Source organism: Rhinopithecus bieti, unplaced genomic scaffold (genome assembly GCF_001698545.2).
Source record: "Rhinopithecus bieti isolate Rb0 unplaced genomic scaffold, ASM169854v2 scaffold_12732, whole genome shotgun sequence".
NCBI classification, from domain to species: Eukaryota; Metazoa; Chordata; class Mammalia; order Primates; family Cercopithecidae; genus Rhinopithecus; species Rhinopithecus bieti.
In genome coordinates, this window is record NW_016807308.1 from 358,311 (window position 1) to 370,773 (window position 12,463).

The 12,463-nt window shown below is 35.1% G+C and overlaps 1 protein-coding gene across 3 annotated transcripts in view; it reads right to left on the reverse strand.

The window, feature by feature from the left end:
* Positions 1-11,752, reverse strand: part of ARID2 (AT-rich interaction domain 2) — a 189,516-nt gene extending 177,764 nt beyond the window's left edge. For 2 of the 3 annotated variants that reach the window (XM_017881134.1, XM_017881135.1), the window contains exon 1: positions 11,638-11,731. The gene's annotated coding sequence lies outside the window, so the exon portion shown is untranslated. Of the gene's footprint in view, positions 1-11,637 lie in introns of all 3 variants that reach the window. The other variant, XM_017881136.1, reaches the window with a different exon arrangement.
* Between the last annotated feature and the right edge of the window lie 711 nt (positions 11,753-12,463).

A 12,463-nucleotide genomic window follows, 5' to 3' on the forward strand; every position in this document is an offset into this window, starting at 1 on the left:
TAATATAATATAATATAATATAAGAAATATATTTCTTAATCCCCCATATTAGAAAAATTTAACAAGCCAGACAACAGAGCAAAGTTGTAGAAAACAGGTATTTTCATATACTGTTGGTAGCAATGCAAAAAAGTTCTCTCCTACAAAGGGAATTTGGCAATATTTAACAAAACTATATGTCCATTTATTCCTTGATTGCCACTTCAATCCCCACTTTAGTAATTAACTCTAAAGACACAGCTGCAACAATTTGAAAATAGGTTTGCATAAAGTTACTAAGATTTACAGATTATTCAGATGACATTATTTACTACAGTAACATTGGAAACAATCTAAGTGCCATTATGTAGGGAACTGGTTGAATAAACTAGGATAGAGCTACACGATGGAACATAACGCAGCTGCAAAAAAAAAATAATAATGAGATTCTATGAACTTAGTGATTTTTCAAGATATATGAAATGAAAAAAGGCAAAATATATATTTTTAATGAGCTTCATTTTAGGAAGGGAAACTAGATTTAATCTTAATCTTATGTGTTTTACATATTCATAAATAAAATTTGTTGAATTTCATAATTCAACAAACATCATAGGCTGCACTTACACAAACCTAGATGGTATATAGTCTACTACATACCTAGGCTATAAGGCATAGCCCATTGCTCTAAGCTACATACCTCTACAGCATGTTACTGAACCAAATACTGCAGGCAACTATAATACAATACTAAATATTCATGTATCTAAACATATCTAAACACAGAAAAGGTACAGTAAAACTACAATATTATATTCTTATGAAAATACAGTCATATATGCAGTCCATCATTTACCAAAACATTTTACGCAGTGCATGTCTGTACTTTTAACAATACATCTTCAGTCTAAACACAAAAAGAACTTCAAACAAATATGTAGCTACTTGGTAGGTTTGTTGTTTGTTGTGAGATAACAATTCTGGAAGTATTCTGTATGGACAGAAGAACTGAGAAGATGAATATATATACTATGGTAGAGAACTAGGATTCTTACTGAAGGTTAAGGAAGATACATGGAATGGAAGAAGGAAAAGAACAAACTAACTGGTATGGAGTGCAATTAGAAGTATCAGCATAGCCTCCTGATTTTCAAAATAAATGTATTTACAGATAAAATAATTTTTTCCCCATCTCTGTTCTCTAAAAGGGCCTAGAAGAAAAAAATAACCCAGTAGCAATGAGCACACCTACCACCTTGATCTTGGTTTCTATATACCATTCCACACTAAATGGAATCAGGATTTTCAGAGAAATAGATGATTCTAGAACTGGGTAGGCAAAACACAAGTAGACCCTGGAAGATCTTATTTTGTCAAAAAGGAAGAGCTCAACAATAATAGACACATGTTAAAACGATAAAGGAGCCAGCTTAAAAGGGCTCTCCCTGGCCAAATCTAAGCAACAAAATGCATAACGATAGATTTTAACCAACGCATAACATAAAAATCTAACAAATAAGTAAGAATGAAAATATTTCTCTTACTGGAGACTATTAACTAAAAAATGTAAAAGGGGCCAGGAGCAGTGGCTCATGCCTATAATCCTAACACTTTGGAGGCCAATGCAAACGGATTGCTTAAGCCCAGAAGTTTGAGACCAGCCTGAACAAAACGGCACAACCCTGTCTCTATAAAACTACAAAAAATTAGCTGGGCAGGGTGGCATGGGCCTGTAGTCCCAGCTACTTGGGAGGCTGTGGTGGGAGGATGGCTTGAGCTGGAAGGTCAAGGCTGCAATGAGCCGTGATTGTGTCACTATACTCCAGCCTGGGTGTTTTGAGACAGAAAGAGACCCTGTCTCAAAACACAAATAAATGTAAAAGAAATGATAGAGTTAGAAAACAAGCATCATAAAATGCTTGTATCATATTAATAACTGATTCAAGCACAAATAAATACAAGTATCATATTAATAACTGATTCAAGCCCAAACCATCAGTGGATGTTAAAACTATTGGGTAACAGTTTGATGGTAAGCAAGATAGTTTCACGGTCTCAAGGTATGTCGCTACAGATTACTCATTAATTCGAAAAGAGAAAATGGTAACTTTACAGTGGAGAAATCAGGAGGACACCACCTTAATCTCAGCAATAATGGGACAAAGTGACATGTCTCTTACCAAAAATGCCTAACTTAAATCCTGAAAAAATATTAGACAAATCCAAACTTTATAGTACTTTTGGCCTGTACAGTTCAAAATGGTAACATCACAAAAGACACAAAAAGGCTGAAGAACTAGAGATATAACTACTTGCAATACAAGATAACGAATGGGGTTGGGGGATATGATTGCTATAAAAGACATCTTTGGGATAATTGTTAAAATTTGATTTAAGGTCTACATAATAGAGAATACAATTTTATCTATGTTAATGCTTCTGAATGTAATAACTGTCCATTGTTACATTAGAGAATGATTTTACTGTTAGGCAATAACACATATAAATAAAAGATATTATACTGTAATAATATCCAATGAATAAATGACAGTGATAGTATGTGTGTATCTGTATATATAAACACATATGCACTTGCCACATTTGCTTTGTATTTTTCTTTTTATATGTGATTGTGTGTGTATAAGTGTGCATACCATCACATATAAAAAGAAAAATATAAAGCAAATGTGGCAAAATAATTGGTTGAGCTACAGGAAGTGTAAGCAAAAGTTCACATTTAGATAGCAAAAGAAATTTAACAATTTTGAAAAGGAAAAACATGGCAAAAAAAAAAAAGAAAATGATGGATTCACTATTTCTCTCTCAACTGGACTATATCAAAAATCACATACATTTTTACTACTAGATTGAATTACTACATTGCAATATGGGGCTACCTGAAAAGACAACTCAGAAATTCAAAAGTTTGACTCTTTAATGGTATAAACTAAAAATTATACCAAACCACTCAAGAACTCTTGACAGACCACCTATTATTTGCAAGCACACTTGGAGGTACAAGTTACTCTAAGGCACTAACTACTGTTTATGAAGTTCTATGCGGTCTGATTTGAGCTCAAGCATATTGCAAATTCACTTACTCTATGAACCATTATAAAAAGTGTGATCAACCTGAGCCTTACTACTGAAAATTTAAATTCATCCCATTTTAATATATTACAAATTAGGTATTTTCTGGACAGGGCCCTAGCTATGGTCTCTTTTTTGACCTATTTTAATAGAAGAATGTTCCCACTGATCTCATGTATGTTTATATTAACATTTTATTTATTTAAAAATAATCACTGGGCTAGCATAGAGACAGAATAAAATTTCACACAAAAACACTTGACCATGAAAGATACATATTATATAGTAAACATCTTTGTGCACACAGCAATTGACCATTGGGCACTATACATAAATATTTATCAAGTACAACAGTAAGAACTCAGAAAGACCAGAATTATGGAATCTGGCCATATTTTACAATAAGATGTATATCCAAACAATAGATTACACAACTTGACTTGAATTTTCATAAAAGTAACTTTATATTTTATCCCAATTATATGGTAGTTTTAAAAATTATTTACTGATAGAAATAAAAGCTAAGCAGACCTGGAACATGGAATATACCTGCATGAAGATTAAAAGCAACTACAGATAATGCAGGATTATTTATAAGACAATGCTCTGGCCGGGCGCAGTGGCTCACGCCTATAATCTCAGCACTTTGGGAGGCCTGTAATCTCAGCACTTTGGGAGGACGAGGTGGGTGGATCACCTGAGGTCAGGAGTTTGAGATCAGCCTGGCCAACAAGGTGAAACCCCATTTCTACTAAAAAAACAAAAAAAAACAAAATAATTCGCTGGGCACAGTGGCGGGCACCTGTAATCCCAGCTACCTGGGAGGCTGAGGCAGGAGAATCGCTTGAACCCAAGAGGGGGAAGTTGCAGTGAGCCAAGATCACACCACTGTACTCCAGCCTGGGCAACAAGAGCGAAACTCTGTCTCAGAAAAAAAAAAAAAGAGAGAGGAAAAAAAAGACAATACTCTGTAAAATGTACAGCAGGTCTATCAGCACTATCAGCAGGGAAGGGAATGGGAAGGTGAAGTAGGGAAAGAATGGTCTGAAAATATGTAAAATATCCTTTCCTGACTAGCAATTACAGCTGACATTTAAGGCTGGGAGTTGGATATAACCTAAAGCCTTAAAAAAAAAAAAGTAGCCCATATGCCCCAGGAAGAAAAAAAGTTTGGGTGGCATAAAGAATTTTTTCCCTTGCATTCATATATATATTATATATATATATATATACACACACACAAAAAGAGAGAATACTTTTCCTAATTGTTATTTTTTCTAAGATTAAATAACAATTATTTCTGAAATTTGAAATGATAAAAATAAAATCTCCCACTAGCCGGGCGCAGTGGCTCACGCCTGTAATCTCAACACTTTGGAAGGCCAAGACGAGTGGATCACCTGAGATTAGGAGTTTGTAGACCAGCCTGCCCAACTGAAACCCCGTCTCTACTAAAAATACAAAAATTAGCCAGGCATGGTGGCACACGCCTGTAATTCCAGCTACTCAGGAGACTGAGGCAGGAGAATCGCTGGAACCTGGGGAGATGGAGGTTGCAGTGAGCCGAGATTACACCACTGCACTCCAGCCTGAGTGACAGAGAGCAACTCCGTCTCAAAAGTAATAAATAAATAAAATATCCCATATGAAAATGTTTTGAAAAACAAAGCTAGTCAGCATTAAACAAAACAGGTTATTGTTAGTATTATTATTTTCACAGGAATTTATACATGTTAACTCTACTATGAAATACCAGGATAGACCAACAAAATTCTCACAAAGATAACAAGCATCCAGCAAATTCAGTAAAACAAATGGTACCCCATTTGGAAAGAATATAGCAAAATCCTATGAGGAAAAAAAAAAAAATACATAAAGAATATTCTCCAATTAGGAATAATTGAGGAACACTTACTTTTAATTAATTTTTTAAAATCCAAATTACATAAACACACTTAGGGTAAGTTAGAATTTGGTAGTTCATTTACTCTTCTTTTCCCTTAACTAAAGTGGAGCCCTTGTTACCTTCTCTGGAGTCCAGAGACAAAGTATAAGGTGTGCCCAAGCTCTGGTCAGAGATGACAGGTGCAGCTCGAGCAGGTGCCCCTAGACCAGATGTCACCTAGAGGTTTTGTTCTGGACATAACTGTGACCAACATGTTCATGCCATGTTAAACTAGTCATCTCAGCAACTAAATTGATTTCATTACAATACTTAGATCAACTGTTCTCAAACTTCAGTGTACTTAAGAATCACCTGGAGCATTCTTTTTAGAAATACATATTAATCAAATTATTAATACCTAAAACCACTGTTCAATCTCAGCATCACTGAAAGGGGACAACTAAACATTATATGCCTCATGATATGATGAAAAGCACAGCACTACCTATTAAGTATGCCTAAAATATTGAATCTGAATATTATTAACCTTTAGATCTATCACTTTTCAGCAAATACGTATGAGGGATAGAGGAACAAGTTAATTGACACCAAAAGAAAGCAATCAAAGCCAGAATTTAAGACAGTCTAAAGAACAAATTGACCCCTTTACTCCAAATCAATGGTATAATGTGGAAAAAAGGGTGGGGGAAGGGGAAAGGCAGCAGCAAAAACATCAAAACCAGTAAATTCTCCCTGGGGCTCCATCAAAAATTTCTATGGCAGTAAGATGGGAGCGAAGCCCTGCAACACTGACTTAGTTATTAATGGAATATGGATCTATTATTTTTGGTCAACAATTCAGAATGTGATAGCTATTCCTAGACATCACTGAGAGATTTCCATTACAGCAATAGTTTATTGCAATGTATTTACTCAAATGAATTATCAATTCACAACATAATGAATACACAGAAAATATCTAAGCACAAGTAAAACTTATGTTTTAAAACAGAAAAATATTTTTTGTTATTTCTTTTATCACACTATAGTTTAAACAGTAGAAAATGTAGAGTTGTGCATCTGTTAGGTTGGTGCACAAGTAATTGCAGTTTTGGCCATGGTGTTACACTATTTACTGTGGAGTGAAACACTGGTGAAACACTATTTACTATAGGGAAGGGAAGAGAAGTAACAGTGTGTCCCCAAAATTTCTAGAGATCCACAATACACATTAGCAAAATAAAGTCTCTAAGAAATCCTGCAATAAAGTAACCCAAGTTTAGCCTTTGCTCAACTTCATTTGGTCTTCTTTTCATGGAAATATATCAACATTTCTGGAAAACTAGTGTTTCTAGAGCACAAACTCTAGTTGGCCCTGAATACCAAAGAGTGTGGTGATCAAAGAAGCAAAAGGAGAATCCCCTCATCCCCACCCGTCTGCTCCATTTATCCTCTATGTCCTTCCCAATTCAGACAAAATCCATTTTCACCATTAAACTTTAGTAGGGCTGGAAACTGCCCAATAAGCACCTTTACAATATAATTAAAACTTATACTTTATCTAAAAACATATATTAAGTACCTGCTCGCTGACTAATGAAATGCAGTTAAAACTTTGTTTTTCTTCCCTTTCAACTTCTAATTTCATTCAGTTTGAGAATATAAAATATCTAGTAGCAATATGCTTTTTTATTTTTATTTTTTTCCCAGACAGAGTCTCCCTCTGTCACCCAGGCTGGAGTGATCTCGGCTCACTGCAAGCTCCACCTCCCAGGTTCAAGCGATTCTCCTGCTTCAGCCTCCCAAATAGCTGGGACTACAGGTGCATGCCACCACTCCCGGCTAATTTTTGGCATTTTTAGTAGAGATGGGGTTTCACTGTGTTAGCCAGGCTGGTCTCCATCTCCTGACCACGTGATTAGCCTGTCTCGGCCTCCCAAAGTGTTGGGATTACAGGCGTGAGCCACTACGCCCGGTTACAATATACTTTTCTATCAAAGACATTATAGATTTCACACACGATCAACTACGAAAATGTTGAATCCACAACAGAGCAGAGATAGGAATATAAAAGTGTTGTACTCAGAAATAGACATCTTTAGTTAACAGCCAAGGTAGAAAATTTAACTGCAAAAGAAAAGCACATAAACATTTTTGGGAATTATAATGTTCTCATTTTGTATCCTCAGGAAAATTTGTAACCTCGGTAAAAACTATCTATCTTAGAAAGAACCCAATTTATTTCTACTTTACGCAATGTAAGCTCTAAAAACATGAATTCTAAGACGTAACACTAACCTAGCTGAGCTTTGATCAGTCTTTCAATTTTCTCCACTTTCTGTTCTTCCTTTCAACAAGTCTGCATGTCCTTTAAAAATGTAACAGAACATCAGAAAATATCAAAATCAGGTTTTTTGTTTTTTAAAATGGATACACTGCCAGGCGCAGTGGCTCACTTTTGTATCCCCGCACTTTGAAAGGCTGAGGCACAGTGGCTCACTTTTGTATCCCAGCACTCTGGAAGGCTGAGGAGGGAGGATATCTTGAAGCCAGGCATTCAAGACTAGCATAAGCAACAAAGCAAGACCCCTGTGTATACACACACACACACACACACACACACACACACACGAGATACAGTTTATAAAGTTAAATTTGAAATACATGTATGAATAATTTATTGATATTTGTCTTCCAATCTCCATATACTTTTATCTTCCTTCCTTGAATAAGAAGGGCAATAGTTTATTCAGTTCCGTTTAGGTATTTACAAACTCAGTGTTTATTTACTTAAGGCTTTCTCTTAAAAGAATTGACCTATATGGTGGACACTAAGTAGAGAACACATCAATGTATTCATTCCATTTAACTAACAAATGTAAACTCACTCAAATGGTGTAATTTAAGAAAGAGCTTTACCCACCAAGAAAAAAAATAGAATAAATTCACAATGCAATTGAAAATGTACTATGGTAAACATAACTCTACAATTAAGTTTCTGACTATTCTAAAGGTAGATACATATAAAAAGAAATTAATATTTCAGTGCCAGAAAACTAGTAACATATAGTTTTGTACAATAAATTTTTAATGTCCAAGATATTTCACCTCCTTTCCAAAAAATCAAGTTTTATAAAGGAAACATCAAGTTAACCTTGACTATAGCTGTAATATTGGCATCAGTAAGCAAAAACAAAATTTTTAAGTATTTGAAATATTTACCTAAATCTTCATACCAAAACTTCAAATTCTTAACACAGATAACACTAGCAAATTGTCCCCCAATTTCAACAACAAAACAGAACAAAAAATTAAAATCCACCAAGTAAATATGGAACACATTAGGCAAAGATATACTTGGGCATAAATTTAACCATAAGTAATTTCCAAATATTATTGAACACATGTCATGAACACAATATTTTGGTCCAATTAATGACTGTTCCCAAAGCCATTTAATTTTTTTTTTTTTGGCACTTTAATTTCTCCATCTACAAAATGTGGGAAATTATACCTTATCCTTTCATACTACAGGAATATCCTAATAATAAACATTTGTGGAACACATTGAGATGTACATGCCAAGAAAAGGAACTACATGAAAATAAAGTACATAAACATTGCAGATGATTAATATCCAATTATTTATTTATTTATTTATTTAGAGACAGAGTCTCGCTCTGTCAGCCAGGCTGGAGTGCAGTGGCACCATCTCCGCTCACTGCAATCTCCGTCTCCCAGGCTCGAGCAATTCTCCTGCATCAGCCTCCCAAGTAGCTGGGATTACAGGCGTGTGCCACCATGCCAGGTTAATTTTTCTACTTTTAGTAGACACGGGGTTTCTCCATGTTGGCCAGGCTGGTCTCAAACTCCTGACCTCAGGTAATCTGCCTGCCTCGGCCTCCCAAAGTGCTGGGATTACAAGTGTGAGCTACCACGCCTGGCCTCCTATTTTTAAACAGACTGCTTTTACATTATCTGTAAGCACTTTTTTAATTTTTAATTTTTTTTGTGGGTACACAGTAGGTGTATATATTTATGGAGTAAGTGAGATACGTTGATACAGGCAGATACATTTGTAAAAATTAAATGCCAATGTTAAAATAATCAGCTGCATTTTCAATTTTAGACTTTGAGAAATTTCTGCAGACAAGCTATAATTGAATAAATGTATGTTTGAGACAATTGAGCTAACTTCTGGCAGACCATTAATACTCAAGTCTATATTTAATGACTGTCAATATTTGTATCAAAAATAACAAAACACTATTAGAATATACATGGCCAGCATACTAGCTTGCTCTTTGTAATTTAAATATCTAATATTATGAAGATACATCATAAAACCCTAGGGTAACAGCCATCCATCCAATTAATAGCAAACTTACAGGGAAATGTGAGCAAATATTAAACTTGTAAAGGAGAACTAACACACATAATGACAGTCTAACAGTAGGTCAAATGAAAAAGCAGTTCATATTAAAAAATTATTCCACTTGTAATTTAAAAAATACACTGCATTATCTGCTCATCAGTAATGATGATATTCAATCTGATGTAGCAAAGACATAACTTATCAAGTCACTTGATTACTATTTCTTACTATGAAGAGCCAATCTTATGAGTAGGTAACAGAATTACTGTTACTTGGCATTCTGTCTGCCAATTAAGATTTTTCAGAGGAAGGTGTAAAAGCCAGTATCATATATATCCTCTTACTGTTCAATATTAGACCACCAGGAAAAAATTCTTTCAAGGTTGGTAGTACCTAAATTTTGATCAGCATATTTCTTTTGTATTTCTTTACAAGCCATGCAAATCTTCACATGGTTTTATTTTCCACAACAAATGCTTCAACTTTTTTCCTAGTAGCCTAGCTACAACCCTGTAAAAACAAATCTAGAGAGTGACATATGAGGGAAAAACAAGTTTAACTAAGGACATAGTTCAAAAAGCAGCTTCTAATAAGAGCATAAAGCCCAATTTGATCTGAAGACAATGTAAATACTTACAATGTTGAAACTATATAGTTAAAAACAGTACCTATAATTAATGATATCCTCCCAAGATAAAATGACAACTGGAAAACAATATTTATAATTAACTTTTGTTAAAAAAAAATGAAAGCCTAGATATTAATTTGATTATGCTAAAACTATTAGTATGAATATAAACTCTTCAGAAAAATATACATCTCATGAATCATGTATATTCTATAGTACTTTCTGGTTACAAAATTTAAGTCAATCAAGCTAACAAATATGAAGCAAAACCTCGAAAATATGTATTTCAAACAGTCCAAAATTCAAATGTTTTAAACTGATAAAAACATAAAACCAGAATATGTATTAAAATGTTGCTCTCAATATCATAAATAGAAATGAGCAAATAAATGTCACGATGAATATAAAACTCTCTATTTCTCACCCCACTACTAACTCAACAGTTTTGGAGGTTAATTTTTTTTTATGTAGCCCTTTATTTTAAAATGTACTCTGACACAAATGCCATCACACACACACAATAGATGACAACTAACCATATGTAGTATTTTCTAGACTTTCTGTGTAACTCAATAACTACTCACAAAGTTCTGCGAACTCCAGCTTCAAGCCTGAAGTCAATCTAAGATAGCCAATAGAAAGCACACCTGTGCAATTACTGCATTTCCTATTTCAGAATGCTGAACGTAATACACAATAACTGAGCGCATCTGAAGCAATAATAAACGCAAAACTCAAATTATGCAGAAGCCACCTTACAAAAAAAGGCCTGTAATATCACTATTAAAAAGCAATAAATACAAAGAATATCATTTTAGTTTTAAATAACACCAACTAACTTAGGATCCTCTAAGGGTAGGTAAACATTAAAAATAAAATACAGCCTCATGATAAATTACAATATGAAAGTATTCCTAGAAGAAAAACTAGAAGCGAAAAAATGACACTAGATCACAAAATATATCATCTAGACTGTATCACATATCAACTGAATAAGAAATTTAACTTTGTCGAATAAGCAGTCAAAAAAGAAGAGGGAGAATGAAAGAAAATCCAGATTATAGTATCCCATTTCATAGTATCCTCGTTTTCCTAAAGATATAATAATCCTTTTGAACGTTTTAAGTCACTGGAAATTCAACAAAAGTAATTATCAAAACAATCCTGGTGACCCACGCCACCAACATGTTATGCCATGTAGGAGTATTCTACTGAAAAACCTATTCAATGACACTGTTCCAAACAAGAAGTTTCATTTAAAAAATAATTCTTAAGGTCAGAATTTTTAAAACTAAAGGAGTTTCCAAAACAAAAAAATTTTCCCAAAGGTTACAAAGTTTCATTAACTATCTTAAGTCTTTTACTAAGCATCACCTTTCTGCCCCTCAGTGGATATCAAGCGATCAATAACAATGTCACAAAAGAATGTTTACCAAGATTGGGGCTGGGGTGTCACCTGTAATGATTTTGTATGAAAAACGTAAACGATCCTGAAATTGGTGAGGAAAACTTTCACCTTCCTACAATCTCACTTTATTTATATTAAATGTGTCTCAGTCTGAAATGAACAAGAGCTTAAGAACTGTTTGGTGTGCAAGGTTTGCTTTTGGTTTTGCTAAAAACAAATCTCTCCATAAGTCCCTTATTTCCAAATACTATGGAAAAGTCACTACTACTCACCGCAAGTAATACTGTTTTAAAGCAAAGGCAGCGTTAGAACAACTTCTGGGAAAGTTGAACTCTTCAACAATTTCTCCCCACTGATTCTTCTCAGAAACCTGGTAAAACACAGGTACACTTGTCTGAACGTGAACAATCTAAGAAAATCTTAACCTAACTATGAAATAAATACCCATTCTACAGAGATCTGTAGATACCTAAGGCATCAGTGGGTGTTTCGGATCGATCGGTAAGAGTTCCTAAGCAAGGGCTTCTTGAATCACTGTTTTCACCAGAGAGCCCTGTATTTAATACCACTTGTTTTGTTTGGAAGGGGGGGGTTGGTGGGTTTGTTTTGTTTTGAAGCCCGGACAATAACCAATCGCAAGTCCCTCTGTCGCCCCCTTTTAAATCTCAACGCGGTCCGTTTACACTAAAAAAAAAAAAAAAAAAAAAAAAAAAAAAAAAGTTCAAAAGGATCAATACAGTTCCGGACAGCGACCTCCGCGGGTTCTGGGGGGGGCCAGGGCCAGGGCCGATTCCGATCCCTCTCCCAGATCTATCCATCTCCATAGGCCCTTCTTTGAGGCCTACAGCTTCTGCCTAGCCTTGAAGCCTAAGATGGCTATTTGGAGACAGGTCCTCGCTTCTTTTGTTAGCTGTATAAACCGAGGGCGACGGGGCCGAGGCTGTGCCCCCGGCTGCCGGGATCATTTCGCAGCCGATTATCGATGTTAAACCTGCCCGCGCTAATTTTGAGTTGCACGAAAACTGCTCTCAGAGTCTGTGTGTCTCTGTGTCTCCGCCTGTGCTAGAGCGGCAGCGGCGGCAGAGCTGACTCGCGAGC